At 50.6% G+C, this 19496-nt stretch overlaps 1 long non-coding RNA gene across 1 annotated transcript in view; it reads left to right on the forward strand.

Moving 5' to 3' along the window:
- Positions 1-324: 324 nt before the first annotated feature.
- Positions 325-19496, forward strand: part of LOC132539426 (uncharacterized) — an 80792-nt gene continuing 61620 nt past the window's right edge. The window contains exon 1 of the long non-coding RNA XR_009550709.1: positions 325-1374. This is a non-coding gene — a long non-coding RNA (uncharacterized LOC132539426). The remainder of the gene's footprint in view (positions 1375-19496) is intronic.

Genomic DNA, 19496 nt, shown 5'->3' on the forward strand with positions numbered 1-19496 from the left:
AATGACAGTTCCCTCTCATCTTGAACACTCCCTAAAGAAGCTTATCGTGCCCTCACTTGGGCTACTTGTCAAGTGAGTTTGGTTTTTGCTGTGTGGACCTGCCTGGACTAACCAGCTGAGGAATTTAAAAGCAAGTGTAGGGGGCTGGGCGGCAGAGCAGTGGGTTAAGCGCACATAATGCGAAGCTCAAGGACTGGTACAAGGATCTTGGTTCGAGCCCCCATCTCCCCACCTGCAGGAGGGTCACTTCACAAGCAGTGAAGCAGGTCTGCAAGTGTCTGTCTTCTTGTTCCCCTCCTCTCTCAATTTCTCTCTGTCCTATCCAGCAACAACAACAATGGAATAAAGATGGCCTCCAGGAGCAGTGGGTTTGTGGGGTGCAGGCACCAAGCCTCAGGGATAACCCTGGAGGCAAACAAACAAACAAACAAAAACAAGTGTAAACTAGGGAGTTGTTCTGCTTCTGACCTGGATGAAAGAAAAAGTCCTGCTATGAGCTGCCTGCAGGGTGAGGCACCAACCCTATAGCTAGAAGGAACTGTAGTTTCTTGCCACTCACAAGCTGGGAAGAAGATCCAAGGCTAAACTAGGTCAGAGATTGAGCACTTCCTGACTTCAGCCCTGGGAGACTCTGAGCATAGAACCCAGTGGATCTGTGCCAAGACTTCTAACCCCCAAGGCCACAGGATACTACATGGCCATAACTGTAAGCCATGGGCTCTGGTCATTCCATTGCAGTAGTGAATGCAGCATGCTAGCCAAGCAGGATGATGACAGCCACTCTCACTGTGGCCACCTCCCCTGTTTCCTGAATCCTGCTTTCTCTCAACTGTCCATCATCTGTCACCTGTTGGAGATGAATAGCAATTATGTCCTCTGTAAATAGCATCCTCTGACAGTAGTGGTGTTTTGTTTATGAGAACAGTGTCTATAGCAGCATGGCTGCATTTGAGCCTGGCAAGGTATTTAACATTACAGTCAAATTTGAGGAAGTCAAGTATTCTCTCTGTAGCTCCATCCCTTCATCTGTGATGATATGATAGAAAACGCAGTGCCTCTTCACAGTGTCATTGTGAGAAAAAAGCCAGCATGTTAAAGGGCTAAGGAGAGTGATTAGCACCTCCCCCTTACCACCATTACCACCACCACTGCTGTCATCATGGACCTTATCATCATTACACCACGAGCACCATTTTCATCAGCCCTGTCAACATCACCAGCATGACGACATCATCATCTCCATTGCTGTCATCACCACCTGAGTCACCACTGTCACCGACATCATCACCACCATCACCATTGGCACCATCAGCATCACCACCACCATCCTTTCCATCACCAGCATTCCACCATTGCCATAACTGCCAGTCAGGAGTAAGTAATTCTAATTCTATTTCTATTACTGTTATTATTATGTACATGTCTGACTTAAATAGGTTTATACTAAAGTTGAAAACAAACAGATGGCATTGACATACATAGAACTATTTTTTGAAATTCTTTACTAGTGAATTAATATTGATATACAAAACTGTGTAATAACAGGGGTATAATTCAGCACTGTTCCTACCACCAGTGTTCCCATTCCCTCCATTGGAAACTGCAGCAGTTCTAAGGTCACAGATATGGGTTGACTATCATTTACTTTTTTATTGTTTTATTTATTTACTTATTTATAAAATGGAAACACTGACACGACCATAGGATAAGAGGAGTATAATTCCCACCACCTCTGTATCCCATCCCCTCCCCTGATAGCTTTTCTATTCTTTTTTTTTTATTCATAAAAAGGAAACATTGACAAAACCATAGGATAAGAGGGGTACAACTCCACACAATTCCCACCACCAGGGAGTTGGGTGGTATATCACAGCAAGTTAAGTGCATGTGGTGCAAAGCATAAGGACCGGCATAAGGATCCCAGTTCAAGCCCCTGGGTCCCCACCTGTAGGGGAGTCACTTCACAGGCAGTAAAGCAGGTCTGCAGGTATCTATCTTTCTCTCCCCATCTCTTTTTTCCCCTCCTCTCTCCATTTCTCTCTGTCCTATCTAACAATGACGGCATCAATAACAACAATAATAATAACTACAACAAGGGCAAAAAAAAATTAAATATTTTTTTAAATATTAGAAAAAAAACAAACAAACAATTTCCACAACCAGAACTCCACATCTCATCCCTCCCCTGATAGCTTTCCTATTCTTTATCCCTCTGGAAGTATGGACCCAGGGTCTTTATGGTATGCAGAAGGTGGAAGGTCTGGCTTCTGTAACTGCTTCCCCGCTGAACATGGGCGTTGACAGGTTGATCCATACTCCCAGTCTATCTCTCTCTTTCCTTAGTGGGGCAGGGGTCTGGGGAATTGTGGCTCCAGGACACATTGGTGGGGTTATCTGTCCAGGGAAGTCTAGTTGGCATCATGTTAGCATCTGGAACCTGGTGGCTGAAAAGAGAGTTAACATATAAAGCCAAACAAGTTGTTGAATAATCATGAACCTAAAGAATAGTGCAGATGAAGAGTTGGGGGGGGGGGTCTCAGTTTTGTAGATAGCTAGCAGGCCTATTTTAGTTCTATTCCAAAGGGCCTGTGACTATACTAGTTTTTGTTGTTGTTGTTGATTATTATTTTGGCTTCTGTAACTGCTTCCCCACTGAACATGGGCATTGACAGTTTGATCCATACTCCCAGGCTGTCTCTTTCTTCCCTGTAACTATCTATATTTACATATATTTGTCATGGTCCTGACTTTTCTTCCTTCCTAAGTCACACCTACACCTATTGCTACTTCCAAATATCCTTCCTTTTTTCCTCTTCTCTCTCCAGGTCCTAATGGAATTGGGGTTCAGAGGCCTCTGGTCATCTTCCCCTAACATTTCTTCCCCTCTGGGGATATGGATCAAAATTCGTTTGGGGGATGCAGAAGGTGACAGGTCTGGCTTTTGTAATTGCTCCTCAACTGGACAGGGTGTTGCAGGTAGATCCATATCCTCAGCCTGTTTATATCTTTGCCTAGTGGGGTAGGGCTCTGGGGAGGTGGGTTTCTGGGACACACTACTGAGAATAAGACTTTTTTTTCATAGTGGTGCCAAATAGTGTGTTACTGTCCGTACTTGAAAATCCAGTGTCATATCTTTTAGGCTTTTTGGCTATTTGGTGGTGAATTCCTAGTGTCTAGTTCAAACATTTATAACTTTTCTTTCATGTCATCAATTTCTCACACTTTAGTTTTCTTCATATTGGACAGCAATTGTCATGTATAGGTTTGTTAATATCTCTCCTGATAAAAATTTTATTTTATAATACTTCAAAATCTCCCCAGCTCCTTGTAATCTTAAAAACAGCAAGAATCTTTTCCTCTAGTGCTCATGACCAGGCTGAGCTGTGATGTGGAAGCCAACCTGGGACTTTATGGTAAATACTTGAGCACTTTTCTATCAGTACAAATAAATTAAGGGTATATATATATATATATATATATATATATATATATATGTCAGGTTAATAATCATGGGTTGGAAAAGGACTAGCTCAGAAATCAGAAGCTTAAATTCTAACCCCCATCCCTTCTTTGTGAGAATTTGAGCAAATGATTAGCTTTAAAGGGCCCACTTTCATCACTGGTAGAAAAATAGAAAGAGGACGTGACAGTTGAGAGCATGGCAGATTCAGTGAGACAGGGAGCTAGGAGCTTGTGCATGATGTTGTTTAATGCAGTAAACTTATTACATGGAAACTATATTCATAGTTCGTCAGGACTGAACTAGTCACCCTCTCAGAACTTGGTCCACCAATGCAAAGAAAATGGGGTGATTTTTAACTTTAAAATTCTAGAATGCAAAGCACATCATTAACACTAGGTGAAACAGCTTAGCCAAGAACAGAAACACAAGCGCTGGGGGCCAGTCAGTGGCACACCTGATTAAATGCACATAGTACTAAGCACAAGGATCCACTCAAGGACTGGGCTTCAATCCCCCAGCTCCCCACCTACAGGGGGGACGCTTCACAAGCAGGTCTGCAAGTATCTCTCTTTTTTTTCTCCAATTTTTAAAAATTATATTTATTTAGTGGATAGAGACAGCCAGAAATTGAGAGGGAAGTGGGGGAGAGAGAGAAAGAGAGACCTATAACTCTGCTTCACCACTCGTGAAGCTTTCCCCCTGCAGGTGGGGACTGGAAGCTTAAACCTGGGTCCTTGCACACTGTAATATGTGCACTACCACCTGAACCTAGGTGTCTCTCTCCCTATGTTTCCCTCCTCTCTCAATTTATCTCTGTCCTATCCAATAAAATGGGAAAAAATGGCCTCTAGGAGCAATGGATTCATAGTGCCAGTAGCCAGCCCCAGTGATAAACCTGGAGGGAAAAAGGAAGGAAGGAAGGAAGGAAGGAAGGAAGGAAGGAAGGAAGGGAGGAAGGAAGGAAGGAAGAGAGAGAGAGAAAGTAAGAAAGAAAGAAAGAAAGAAAGAAAGAAAGAAAGAAAGAAAGAAAGAGAGAAAAATAAACACAAGTGCCTGGATCACTAGCCACAGGTATATCACAAATGCATTGCAGCTTCCAAAAGCACTTGGTTCCTCCCTATGCTCTGTGCCATCCAAATCTAGACATGCATGATCCCATCAGGCCACGTCTGTCTGCTACAAAGGCAACTGCTATTTGGTTCTGGCTTTTATTTTCTTACCCTCTATTACAACACACCCCCCCCGGAATTTTTTTCTCCTCTCTTTTTTCAGTTTTCTCCCCTACAGAGAGACACCCCTCGTGTGTGGCAGATAACTTACGAGTGCCCAGGGAAGTTTGGTGGCTCAGTTTCCTATGTGAGAGGTTTAGTGTGCAGAAGCTGCACAGAAGCTAATGAGGTGTCTCACTGCTTGCTTGCTTGCTCTCCAGCAGCTCATGGTGATGAAAAATAAAGCCACGCTTCCGGCTACCTGCCAGCCGGCCTGCCTGGTGCCTTTCATGCTACCTTCCCTTAGAGTGTGGCAGCATTGGCTGAAAGCAGACTCAAAAACAAGAGACAGCCGTTAAATCATCTTCAAAACCCATTCTGGCCCCACCTCTGACAAATCAGAGCAAAAGGAGGGGTGGGGGTGAGGGGGACTCAGCATTTCTTGAGCACTTTGCTCTGTGCCTTGCAACGTGCCAGGGCTCTCCCATTGCATGTGTTAGTCGTGACCTGAGGGAACTGAGGCATAACTAGGAAGCAGGGTCCTGTGAGCTGTCTTTCCCAGATGGAGGGCAGGTGGGCTGACAACACTGTGACATCTTAGGACAGACTCACATCTATCTCTTCAATGTGTGTCACTACACCACACCCACCACTAAGTATCCCTCCCCTCCCAGCAGAGTCCACTGTCCCCCCACCGTTGCCCCCCCCATCCCTGCCCCACCGTAAACTCAGCCGAACATACGGAATCTGAGGGGGAGAGGGGTGCGGTTTTGGTTTGATTTTGCCTCTGTCTGTGTTTTGGGTATCTGTATTCCACACATGAGTCCTCTGCCCCCGGTTGGTTGCCTTCCCCTTTCTGAGTCATTCCCCTTCTCACAACACTCCTCCACATTCCTCCACATTTGTTGCAAATGGCAAAGATCTAGTCTTTCCATGGCTGAGCTGTGCCCTATCATGCATAGACCCCAAGTTGGCCATCCTCCCCTCTCTCCACTGGGCACTTAGGTTGTCCCCATAGCTCGGCTTGAACCTGGATCCTTGCACACCGTAATGGAGGGATGTCCAGACTTCCTCCAGTCACTGCACCAGGAAGACAGAATACCTACTGTGAGTGCAAATGCACCCAAGATCTTTGATCAAATTTGCAAGACCTTAGAGAGGTCCAGGATCAAGGCTAGAGGGGCTGGAGGGAGCGCTCACGTCCCAGCTAGTTTTGGGAGGCCAGCATTGCCCTGGAAGCAAACACAAAGTGAAGAGTTTGAGGTTTGAGAGAGGACAGAAATCCAGAGGACTGTAGGCATGGGGCATTCTGGTGTGTGGGAATGAGGTCTAGGAGGAGAGCCTGAGGGGTGAAGAGCCTTGGGGCGGGGCGGGGTGACCTGTCTTGTGCTGAAGGGGGTCACCCTGGCCGGGGCACTGAGACTGAGGGTACTGGGGCAGAGGCAAAGTGGGGAGCCCAGAAGGATGCTGCTGCAAGAATCCAGGCTAGAGGTGGCGTGGGCTGGGCAGTGGCCAGAGTCAGCCCCATCAGCCGGTGGGTGACTGGATGCGGCGCACCAGAAAAGGGGAAGTGCCAAACTGGGCCACTCTTTTGCTGTTGTTTTTTAAATATTTTTGTTTGTTATTAAATAGAGAAGAGAGGAATTGAGAGGGGAGAAGGAGATGGAGATGGAAAAAGACACCTGCCGCCCTGCTCTACCACTCATGAAGCTTTCCCCCTGCAGGTGGGAAGCAGGAGCTTGAACCTGGGTCCTTGCACACTGTAATGTGAGCACTGAACCAGCTGTGCCCCCACCTGGCCCTAAACTGGGCGATTCTAACCTTCCAACCTGTGTGGGGAGTCCTGATGATATGGCAGGAGCTCACTGCTCCAAGTTCTTGAAAGTTGCTTTTGCCCTGCTCATTCAGTCTTCTAGGGGTTTGCTTTGTTTTGTTTGTCTGTGAGGAGCTGGAGGGTGGAAGTGTTGTTCCCCGAGGGTGGGAGACCGGGTGAAGGGTGGGCTTAGAGGGCATGAAGGGGCAAGAACGCGTTTGGCAAAGGACAGCCCCTCAACATTAAGTTGGAGAACTCGAAGAGCAGAACCAACAGCTTGAAAGCTGTCAGGAGCTGCTTGTTGCTGGCTTTGAAAGTGACTGGGATCCATGTGGATTCAGTCGGCTAGGAAGGATCGTCAGTTTCCCCAATGAATGGGTACTCACGAGATGCACCACGGGAAGGTCTATCCAATGCATCCCTAAAGCAGTATGATGAGTCGGGCGACCCAGATGTGGCTGACCATCTCATTGCCTCCCTGGATGCAGCACGCCAAGCCCGCTGGCAACAACTCACGGAATGTCTGAACTTCACCCACTCAAGTAGGAAGGCCTGGAAGCTTCTTCACAGACTGGGTGCCGGTAGCCAACCCCCTCCCGTCTCCCATCCTCCCATATCTCCAAACTCAGTGGCCAGTCACCTAACTCAAGTTGGACATGCTAAGATCGACCCAGTCTGGAAAAGAGAAATTTCCCATGAGTGGTCATGCCACTTCCGGTTATCTTGTCCATCTCCAAAACTCTCTCCCTTTACACTGTCTGAACTGGAAGACGCTTTGAAGAGGGTTAAACCGGGAACAGCTGCTGGCTATGATAACATCACCCCAGAACTCATTCTTAACCTGGGTCCCGCGGCAAAGAAGTGGCTCACTTCATTCCTGTCCCACATCTTGGAATCTGAGTCTATGCCCAAAGTTTGGCGTTGTGCGAAGATTATAGCGGTTTTGAAACCAAAGAAAGACCCAACACTGGCCGCCAGCTATAGACCAATTTCTCTCCTCTCCGTGTGTTACAAACTCCTTGAGAGGCTGCTTCTGTCACGTATTTCTCATCTTACAGAGAAATTCCTATCACCCGCCCAAGCTGGTTTCCTCTCAGGAAGATCTACCTGCGAACAAGCCCTGGCCCTCTCAACTTACATTGAAAATGGATTCCAGAAGAATTTAAAGACGGGTGCTGTCTTTGTTGATCTCACAGCAGCCTATGACAAGGTCTGGCACCGTGGTCTCCTAGTCAAGATCTCAAGATGCCTGCCTCCATGGGTGGCCAACACTATATCGTTTCTTCTCCAAAACAGAAGATTCCGGGTGCATTTGGGTGACAAGTCTAGCAGATGGAGACTTGTCTCAAGTGGCCTCCCCCAGGGCTCTGTTCTGGCTCCTATGCTATTTAATATTTACATCAATGACCTCCCAGAAACTTCTTCAAGGAAGTTCATCTACGCCGATGACATCTGCTGTGCAACTCAGGCATCCAAGTTCGACATCCTCGAGGAAACACTCACAAAAGACATGTCTCTGATATCTGATTACTGTAAAAAATGGCGACTAATCCCTAGCACTGCAAAAAACGGTATCATCTGTTTTCCATCTATACCATGCCTCGGCCTCGCGTGAGCTTAATGTGCAGCTTGGCAATACGAGAATCCGGCATGAAGCCCAGCCAGTCTATCTTGGCGTTACTCTCGATCGCACTCTGTCATTTCACAAACATCTCATAAAAACTGCAGCAAAGGTGGGCGCGAGGAATAACATCATTGCAAGACTGGCCAGCTCCTTATGGGGCGCGAGCGCTTCCACACTACGATCATCATCTCTGGCATTATGCTATTCCACTGCAGAATACTGTGCCCCAGTATGGTTCCGTAGCCCCCATGTCCACTTGGTCGATTCCAAATTATATTCCTCCGTGAGGATAATTTCTGGAACCATCCGTTCCACCCCGGTTCCATGGCTGCCGGTTCTTAGCAACATCGCCCCGCCAGATATTCGTCGGGATGCGGCATCATCTAAGTTCATTTCCCACGTCTACGCTCGACCGGACCTGCCAATATACGCGGATATCTTCGCCTACCCTGTCCAACGCTTGACGTCTCTTCACCCAATCTGGTCCCCTATGCCTACACTGAACTTCTCTGTTCAAGTCTCTTGGAAACAGAGTTGGCAGTCAGCTGAGGTAAAGAACAAACACCTCATCACAGACCCCTGCGAGCGTCAACCCGGCTTTGACCTAGCACGTTATGATTGGGCCCTCCTCAATCGCTATGGAACAGGCCATGGCCGGTGCGCCGCTATGTTCCATTGCTGGGGAGCCAGAGACAACCTGAACTGCCCCTGCGGCTACAGACAGACTATGACCCACATAGTCAACGACTGCCACCTCTCCAGATTCAAAGGAGGTCTCGAAACTTTACATCAGGCTCAACCTGACGCTGTTGACTGGCTACGGAAGAAGGGCAAACGCTAGAAGAAGAAGGGGCAAGGGAACCAGGCAGCTGGGTCTTGGCTGGGCTGGAGACAGTGCAGAGGTCTACTGGGGGGAGAAGGGACAAGGTTGGAAGGGAGCACAGATGCAGGAGAGAATGGGGCCAAGACCAGGGCCATCTAGTTTTTAAACATGAGAACATACATCCCAGGAGACGTGGGGACATGCAGCAGGAGAGCGCTGAGCTAGGGTGCTGAGGACCCCAGTCCCATCCCTGACACCACAAATGCTAGAGCAGTACTCTCTTTCTTACTAATATGTCTGTAAGAATGATAGAAAATAGGGGTTAGGCAGTGGTGCACCTGGTTGAGCAAACACGTTACAGTGCATCATCACCCAGGTTCAAGTCCCCTGCTCCCACCTGCTTCAGGAGCAGTGAAACAGGTCTGCAGGTGTCTCTTTATCCCTCCTTCTCTATCTCCCCCACCCCCTCAGCTTCTCTCTATCTCTATGCAAAATAAATAAATGAAAATAGTGTTATTTTAAAGAATGATAAAAACATATGAGGACAAACTATCGGAGATGACAGAGGAGCAGCCAAGGAGCTCAACACCCCTGGAGTGGAGCAGGGAAGGTGTTGGACAGTGGAGGAAAGGAAGGGACCCCATATGGGTTGCTGAGGGGGCTGGGTGAGAGACAGCCAAGAACTCACTAGCTTTTTTTTTTTTTTGCTTCCAGGGTTATTTCTGGGGCACCATGAATTCACTGCTCCTGGAGGCTATTTTTCCCCTTTTGTTGCCTTTGTTGTTTTATTGTTATTGTTATTATTGCTGTCATTGTTGTTGGATAGAACAGAGAGAAATGGAGAGAGGAGGAGAAGACAGAGAGGGGGAGAGAGAGATAGACACCTGCAGACCTGTTTCACTGCTGTGAAGCAACCCTCCTGCAGGTGGGGAGCCGGGGGCTCGTACAGGGATCCTTACGCTGGTCCTTGTGCTTTGCGCCATGTGCACTTAACCCGCTGCTCTACTGCTCGGCCCCCTCACCGGCCATTTTGAAAAGAGCTACTTGGCCGAGAGGGAGAGATGAAAGATGGAGTGTGCTGGGTTGACCAGAGATCAAGCAAAGGAGAACAGAGCGAGTGCACATGAGTAACTTCTGAGAGTCTTTACACAGAACAGCCGTTAAGCAGCAGCCAGAGAACATGCGGGCGAGGGTGCTGGGGCCTTGAGGGCTTGGGGATGGCTTTGATTTTTGACTTAAAGGAGGATGAAGCCACCGATCTCCATGTGCTGTTGGAAACAGAAGAACAGGGAGAACTCAGCACAGGAATGAGGAGCAATGGGGGATGGGCAGTGGCACACCCTGTTGAGCACATATAGCACTAAGCGCAAGGACCTGCATGAGGATTCAGGTTCGAGCCTCTACTCCCCACCTGCAGGGGGTTGCTTCACAAGTGGTGAAGCAGGTCTGCAGGTGTTTCCCTTACACTCCCTGTCTATCTCTCCTCCTCTCTCTGTCCTATTTAATCAAAATGAAAAAAAAATGGTTGCCAGGAGTAGGGGATTTGTAGTGTGGCCACTGAGCCCCGGAGATAGCCTTCTAGGCAAAAAAAGGAGCTGCATGCATGAGTGAGCTCCAGGTGCAGAGAGGACTGTGGAGGGGGCTGGATGTAGCTGTGTGGGGGTAATGGGGGGCATCCTTTGGGGGCGTTCTCTTCTGGTGACATCTGTCTTCTCAGGGAACGCAGGGAAAGGCCCTGAGCCTGGAGGGAAGGTCGAGGCAGAGAGGGTGTGAGAAGGCTGGCACCCAGAGTACAGGGCCTCCCTCCTGGCTGGACTGAGGGGAGCCTGGTGCCCACCTGGCCACCATTGCAGGGACTCCCCCACTCCCACCCCCATGTCGAGAGTTGTGGAAGCTGCCAGATACCACCCCTGGGGCTCCAGATTGCTCAGTAGCCTGCAGCCCTCTCTCTCCTGAGAAACCAAAACCCAACCCCATTTTCTCCTCTCAAGGACAGTGAGCTGGGAGTGGGGAGCCTGGGTGTTACACCAGACAGGCGAGGGCCCAGGCTGACCCAGCTGCAGCATCATCTCGCTGCATACACTCAACCAGTGGGGGAATCTGTGCAGGACCTAGGACTTTCCAGGCCTCTCCTGGGCTGTGTGTGCTCTACACCAGGCTGGCGTGTGGGTGCCTCCAAGCTCTCCTGGCAGGTGACCATCCATGCAGGTCTTGTTCCATCTGCCCGGATCCCATCCTCTGGGCCCAAATTGCAAGTTATACTCACACAAGTGATTCTGGCCTTTTAGCCAAGGGCCTCTAAACTCAACAGAATCTTCTGCTAACATCCAATAAGCAAGGAAAAAAGTGGGAGAGGCCAGGCACATGTTACCATGCACAAGGACCCAGGTTCAAATCTCACTTCCCACCCTCAGGGGGGAGCTTCACAAGCAGTGAAGCAGGTCTGCACTTGTCTCCCTGTCTCTCTCCCTCTCTATCTCCCCTTCCCTCCCAATTTCTCTCTATTTGTTCTCTCACAGAAAGGGGAATATGCCCTCTGGGAGCAGTGGATTCATAGTGCAGGCACCAGGCCTGTGCTACACTAAGCAATAACCCTGGTGGCAATAAACATGTCTTAACTTTTTTAAAAAATGAGAAAGAAGCTGGGAGATGACTCATCAGGTCAAGCACACACTTTACTACACAGGAGGACCTGGGTTCAAGCCCCCAGCCACCACATGGGAGCACCATGTGGAGAGAAACTCCCCAAGCACCGAAGTGGCAGTGTAGTGTCTCTCTTTGCCCCTTTCTCCCTACCTCTCTAGTCTCTCGCCTCTGTCTGGAGGAAAGAGTTTGCTAGGAGGGGTGGGATTATGCCGGCACCAAACCCTGGTGGGAAAGTAAAGGGAAGAGCCACAGATTCAAGGTCCCACACGTGGCTCACAGTATGGCTGGCGTCCTGTGCTCCTAGCACTGGCCCTGATGGTTCCTCCTGTGGGGTGCAGAGTTCCAGTCTGTGGGGTCTTAGGAGATGGAGCAGGACACCTGGCCCCTCCCTCAGCCTTCTGTGCCTTTCTCTACCTCACATGGCTGGGTTACCTGCAGAGGGACAGATGGCCAGTTCACAGCTTCACCTGCCACCGCTTCCTGTGGGGTAAGCAGAGGGAGGACTGAGGAGGAAGGTGAGGTAGGGCTGGGGGGCACCATACCTGTCACGTGACTCTTACCAAGGACAAGAGCGGGAGTGCCCTTGGAAAGGAGCTGAAACAGAGGCTCCAGCAGTGGTGACACCCTGCCTGCCCTTTTGTGAGCCTATAGTGGGCCCTCCTTTCCTTATCCTCCATGAAGTGAGGAGGGAGTTCACGAGTGCCCAGTCCCCCCCCCCACCTCTCCTGCCTGTGGGATCTGGCAAGGTGTTCCTGTACTCTTCTCTCTTCTCTGTACCCTGAGCTTCCCATAGCCCACTCCAGCTAAGGAGAGTTGGTTTGTGAAGAGAAGATCCCTTCAAAGACATCCCCCAAACCGCTTCCTCTCACCCTTGGCCCTGAGAGCAGGGAGGGATGAGGAGAGCACTCTGACCTCCAGCCCAGAAGTGGAGGCAGGCATGGGAGGAAGAGTGGATGGATGGAGGGAGGTGGTGGGGAGGAAGACAGTGAGGAAGTAAGAAGGGGCCGGGCAGTGGTGCATCCAGTTAAGTGTACAGGTTATCAAACCAAGGATCCCAGGGCTCAAGCCCCTGCTCCCCACCTGCAGGGGGAAGCTTCATGAGTGGTGAAGCAGGTGTGCAGGTGTCTATCTTTTTCTCTCCTCCTCTGTTCTCAATTTCTCTGTGTTCTATCTAATAAAATAGAAAGAATGGCTTCTGGAGCAGTGCCTGCACTGAGCACCAGCTATAACCCTGGAGGCAGAAAGAAAGAAAGAAAGAAAGAAGAAAGGAAGGAAGAAGTGAGAGATACCATGTCTGAGGAACCCTTGTCCTTGGACTCCTTGCCATAGAAACCCACTGCGCTCTTTCTGGAGGGAGGGAGGGAGGGGCTTGTCTTAGCTGATACCCTCCACAAGGGTGTTAGGGGAGCAGACAGATGAGCCCAGGGTTCCCTGGCTGTGTGGGTGAGCTGGGGGAGACTGGCCAAACTCAACATTTTGTATCTAAGACCTCCACCCTCTCAGAACTCCCAGGAAGCAAAAAACTCTCAGACAGTTGTCTCAAATCAGGGAGTTTCCAGCTTCACAACTTAAGTCCCTGGCGGGTGGCCAGGGTATGAAAGGAGCTGGGATGGGGGATGCTACTTCCGTGTTCAGGTCTGTGTCAGGACCTGACTGTCACCCATGAGTTCAGGGCTCAGGTCCTGAGTGCCCGCTGTTCCCTGGTGTTGTCTTCACGTGTCTCTGGGTTTTGTCTCCAGTGCAAGGACAGGTCTGGAAGGTTCTGGAAGGTTCTTTGCATCCACCCACACCTACTGGCAGGGAGAGGGAGGCACTGTGTGGTGGTAGTGGGGTCCAGGAAGCCCTTCTGGACCACAGCGCCCCCACCCCCCACCACCACATTGTCCCCAGCTGGGCTGGACGTGGACACAATGAAAGCCAGAGGAAATGGAGCAGCTCTGAAAGGCAGCCAAGCCCAGCCCAGCCCACCAAAAACATCAGGAGCAGAAGCTGGCTATGCCAGGAACCCAGGAGCCATTCATTAGAAGGGAGGGGAGAGGAGGCCAGGAAGTGGTGCTCCTGGTAGAGCACACACATTATAGTGCACAAGGACCTGTGTTCAAGCCATAGCCCCCACCTGCAGGAGGGCAGCTTCATGAGCAATGAAGAGGTCTGCAGGTGTCTCTCTGTCTCCTTCTCCCTCCTCTATTTCTGTCTGTCTGTTTCTGAAATAAAGTAATAAAATAAAATATTGTGCACATGTTACAATGCGCAAGGACCCAGGTTCGATCCCTTGGTCTCCACCTGCAGGGGGAAAGCTTCACAAGTGGTGAAGCAGTGCTGCAGGTGTCTCTGTGACTCTCTCCCTCTTTATCACTCTGTTCCCTCTTGATTTCTACCTGTGTCTATCCAATAAATAAATATAATTTAAAATGATTACATTAAAAATAAAATATTTTAAAAGAAAGGGGAGGAGAGCAGAGTAGACTCCCGAAGTCCACAGGATCTCAGGGAAGCCACGGACAAGGTAGGGTGGGGTGCCCCATGGGGAAACGTGGAACCCAGCCCCCACCCAACAAGGCTCCCTGAGGTGACACGGGGAACCAGGAGCCCTGTGGCCCCAAGGCCAGAGCCCACTCCCTGGCTGAGATAGCACCCACTGAGAGTGGTGAAGCAAGTGTTCTAGAGAGAAAGAACCAAAGCAACTCACCCATAGCTCATGGGCTCTGGATGGAATCCAGGGACACAGGCATGCATGCCCTGGGCTTTGCCGCTGAGCTGCATGGAGTGAGGGCAGTGAAGGGGACTGAGATACAGTGCCCCGTGTGGAAGGGCCAGGAACTGCAGCTTCTCGGGCTGGGAGACCAGAGCTCTCTGCAGGGGGGGCAGGCCTCCCGTGGGGCCTCCTGGAACCCTGACAACCCTACCCATCCCCGCCCCCCCACCCCACCCCCACCCCCGCAAAACAGCTCAGCCTGTCTTCATCCTATCAGTGTATCTGTGCCAATAGCCGCTTCTCTTTGGAAGGAGATGGCACACCCAAGCTTGAGATGTTTTATTCTTGTTTGTTTGTTTACTCCAGGGTTATCACTGGGGTTTGGTGCAAGCACTATGATTTTACTGCTCCTGGTGGCCATTTTTTCCATTTTATTGGATAGGACAGAGAAAAATTGAGAGGGGAGGAGGAGCTAGAGAGAAAGATAGACACATGTAGACCTGTAGCACCATTTGTGAAGCAATGAGAGTGAGGGCTCAAACCCGGATCCTTGCTCAGGTACTTGAGCTCAGTACTGTGTGCACTTAATTGGATGCACTACCACCCAGCCCCCATGTTTTATTCTCTCGAAAAAATCTTTTAAATTTATTTTAATTTAGTTAATTATTTTTAAGTTATTTTTATCTATTTATTTATTGGATAGAGACAGCCAGAAATTGAGAGGGAAGAGGGTGGAAGAGAAGACGAGAGACAGAGAGACACCTGCAGCCCTGCTTCATCACTCACAAAGCTTTCCCCATGCAGGTGGGGACCAGGGGCTCCAGCCTAGTCCTTGCACATTGCAACACATACGCTCAACCAGTTGCGCCACCATCTGGTCCCAATTAATTTATTTATTGTATAGAAATAGAAAATGGGAGGAAAGAGGGACATAGGGAGAGACAGAGAGACACCTGCAGCCCTGTTTCACTGCTTGTGAAGCTTCCCACCTGCAGATGGGGACTAGGGGCTTGAACCCAGGTCCTTGTGCCTGGTAACATGTGTTCACAGTTGCACCACCACCTGGCCATTATTTTATTCTTTAAATATTTATTTAAATATTTAGTTATTAATGAATATTTGTGACACCTCCCCCATCACCCCCTAAATCAAATCTTTCTAGTCTGTGTACTTGCACACACAGAGAGAGAGAGAGAGAAGGAAAGAAAAGAGGGAGACACTGCAGCATCCCATTGCTGTTCTACCCCTGAGGCTCCCCTTGTGCCGTGGTGCTCCCATGTGGTGCCAGGGTTTGAGCCCAGGGCCTCACGCACAGTAGAGTTCTCAGCATACCTGCTGAGCTCTCTCCTGATGCTTGGCTTTCGTTCCTTATGAAAGACTGGGGTGCAGAGAGAAAGAGCAGAACCACTTTCCCTTGTTGGACACGGTGCCAGGAATAGAACCCAAGGCCTCATGTATTTGATCAAAGTAAGCTTCCTACACAGTAGACTGCACCACCACCTGCCCTGGCTGCCCAAGCCCCCAGAGTCTCTCCTCTTCCTGCACAGGATGAACTGCCTCCCCCTGGCTTTCTGCAGCTCTGCCTCCTGCCCTCACTGCCCTGAGCTGACATTCCTGCCTGGGTGGTCCTCCCTGGGTGTGTCTCCGGGGCACCCCCACACCCCAAGCCACCACCTCCCATGCTGGGCCAGCAGGCAGAGCCTTTGCAGCCAACTCCAGCAGAGGCCGAGCTAAAAAGGGAACCCGCAGCAGGGCCCTGCTTCACCAAGGCAGGAGAGAGATGCAGCCAAGCCTCAGGCTGGGGTGGGAGTGGTGGGGGGGGCCCTGGCCACCAGAGAGGGGTGTCCCTGGTCAAGATGCCTGCCTGAGAGTGAGAGAGCCCTGTCCCTGCATCCTCCCCGGGCCTGCTATGTAAGGGCCAGCCTCCTTGCCATAGCAGGTGTGGGAGCAACTTTAGGGATGGGGATGGGGGACAGGCGTCGCCCCAAGCTTCTAGTAAGGGCTGGCCAGAGTGGGTCAGGGCCTTAAGGGCCAGGCCTCAAGGAAAGCACCCCCAAATCCACAGCCCCGCCCCTTCCACTGGCTGCCCAAGGGGATGTCAGGGGAGTTGTACTGTTGCAGGGGTTTTCCTGTTCCCAGGTTGTCAGCCTCTGTCCTGGAATGTGGGGTGAGGCCAGGACTTCCAGAGAAGTGGAGAGAAGTGGGGAGGTGGCCCCCTTTATCACAAGCAGAGGCAGGGAGACACCTGAGGGGCCAGAAGGAAAGACAAGGGATACTCTTTTATTTCCCCTCCTCCATTATTTTATTTTATATTATTTTATTCTATCTTATTATTCCTTTTATTTGATAGGGCAGAGAGAAACTGAAAGGGGAGGGGCAGAGAGACAGAGAGAGATACTTGTAGCCCTGGTCTGAAGCTTTCCCCCTGCAAGTGGGGCCTGGGGACTTGAACCCAGCTCCTTGCACATGATAGCTTGTGCACTCAACTGCCCAGCCCCCTTTATCTTCCTTTTGTCGTTGTTGTTGATAGAGACAGAGAAATAGAGGTAGAAAGTGCAAGAGATCACAGCACCATAACCCTCTGCAATGCAGTGAGGGGACCAGGCTCCAACTTAGGTCTCACGCACATGGCAAAGCAGTGCATATCTAGATGAGCTAGGTGTCCTCATGATGCCTTGCAGTCTGAGACAGAACCAACCAACTCTCTCCACCTCCACCCACACCCAGAAGAAAACGAACTCCTGTGAGAAAATGGGTCAGCAGTGAGTGGCCCTTCCACATGTGCCTGACTCAGGGCCGGGAGACAGCCCATCAGGAAGAAGCACACACTTTGCCATGTGTGAAACCCTGGGTTCAAGCCCCAGCACCTCACGGGAGCACCATGGACAGCACCAGTGGAAGCGTCCCTATTCTTTACCCCTCTCTGGGAGTATGGACCAAACTTCAGAAGGTGGGAGTCTGGCTTCTGTAACTGCTTCTCCACTGGACATCGGTGTTGGCAGGTGGACTCATAACCACAGCCTGTTTCTCTTTCCCTAGCGGGGCAGGGCTCTGGAGAGTTGGGGTTCCAGGACTCACTGGTGAGATCGTCTGCCCAGGGAAGTCAGGTTGGTGTCATGGTAGTCTCTGCGACTTGGTGGATGGAATGCAGTAAGATATAAAGCAGGAGACAAAGTGTTCAATAAACAGGAGCCCAAAGGTATGAATAGAGCAGGTGAAATTAGAAGTTTTTATGGGGGAAGAAGCTAAGAAATCTATCTTAGGTAAGCTCCATGGGGCCCATGACTTTAGTAATTTTTGCCTGAGCCTGACAGCTGATATGTCCACCTGCATTTGTGACATGGGACATCAGCAGGGAGGGAGGTTTGTGGCGTTCTCACCATCTGGGGCTTGGGGGAGCAGAGGACAGTGAGACACTGGGCCTGGCATCCCAACAAGCTCCATGCTCTACCCACTGATTTCTGGCAGTGTTTTCTTTGCTCAGCTGACCATAGGAAGCAGGCAGCAGACACCCCCATTTCACTGTCCCCCAGAGGGCCCCATGATCTCTCCCTCTTTTTTTGCCCCCAGGGTTATTGCCCGGGCTCTGTACCTGCACCACAAGTCCGCTGCTCCTGAAGACCTTTTTTTTCCCCTTTTGTCCACCCTTGTTGTTCCATCATTGTTGTGGTTATTATTATTATTGTTGTTGCTGTTGTTGTTGCTGTCATTGGATAGGACAGAGAGAAATTGAGAGAGGAGAGGAAGACAGAGAGGGGGAAAGAAAGATGCAGACCTGCTTCACCGCCTGTGAAACGACTCCCCTGCAGGTGGGGAGCTGAGGACTCAATCTGGGTTCCCTACGCTGGTTCTTGCACTTTGCACCATGTGCGCTTAACCCACTGCACTACCGCTTGATTCCCGACCTCTCCCTCTTAGGGGACACTCACCAAGAGTGTCCAGTCCAGCTACAAAGCCACCATATTACCTCCATGCTCAGGAAGCCCTTCTGACTTCACAGGATTCTCCTGGACTGAAGGAGGAGGTCACTGTACTCACAGGGCTGTCACCTGCCAACTGCCACTGTCCCACAGATGCCAGTGGTGCTTCTGGGGTTATAAACAGTTCTCCCTAGGCCAGACCTCATGGGAAGCAGTTTGGCACCATGCCCAAGGCAGTGATAGTAACAAAAGCCAAGACAGGGAGACCACCCAAATGGCTAAGGACAGACGAGCAGATGAAGATGTGGTGTGAGCACAGGCTGGTGGCTCACCTGGTAGAGGACACAGGTCACTAGGCACAGGTCACGGTGCATAGGCACCCGGGTTCCAGCACCTGGCCACCCCATGGAAGTGCCTGGTGTGGGGAAGCTTTATGAGTGGTGGAGCAGTGCTGCTGTATCTCTCCTCTTGGCGCCTGTCTTAGTCTCTCAATATCTAGTGGAAAGAAAAGTATTGATGGGCATGGAGGGGCAGTAGCACACCCAGATGGTGCACACGTTACTATGCGCCCTAGGGACCTGGGTTCAAGTCTCTGCTCCCCACCTGCAGGGGGGAATAAAGGAAAGGAAAGGAAAGGAAGGAAATGACCACCAGGAACAGTAGAGTAGTGCAGGCACTGAGCCGCAGTGATAACCCTGGTGACAGCAAATAAATAGATAAATTCATGGTAGATAACTCACAAGGATAGATGAGCCCCTGCCTTTGGCTGTAGGTCGGGTGGAGGGTGGGTTTGAGCCCAGTCGCCCAGCTGGGCAGGGCAGACACAGGACAGACAGACACCCCAGTTACACGTGGCAGCTGGAGGCTCCAGGTAGAGGCTCAGAGCCCGCAGTTCAGGGGCTGAAGCAGAGTGAGGTCACCCCAGCAGGAGGGTCACAGGGATATACAGTGCATAGAGAGAACTGCACGGCTGTCTCTCGAAGCCTGTGTAGCCTTTACAGCACAGACAGCAGAAGGAAACAGGTGGTTTAGAGAGACCACGCTGTGGGACTGGGGCAGGTCTGGGGGGTTCTCCTGGGAGCCCCTCCTGCCTGGCTGTGTTGCCATTTAGCTGAGGATGACTGGGTGGGGTGGGGGTGCTCTGGCATGGGGCTGTCGGCTGTGAGACCTGTCCAGAGTAACTATATCCCATTGGGTAGGAAAACCTGACTTCCCCCCCCAGGTAAGGAGCCAGGTTCTGCTGTGGAGTCAGGGGCACCCACCCAGCCGCCCTTACCTGGTTTCTCCAGGCCCAGGCAGAGGCC

Source organism: Erinaceus europaeus, chromosome 7 (genome assembly GCF_950295315.1).
Source record: "Erinaceus europaeus chromosome 7, mEriEur2.1, whole genome shotgun sequence".
NCBI classification, from domain to species: Eukaryota; Metazoa; Chordata; class Mammalia; order Eulipotyphla; family Erinaceidae; genus Erinaceus; species Erinaceus europaeus.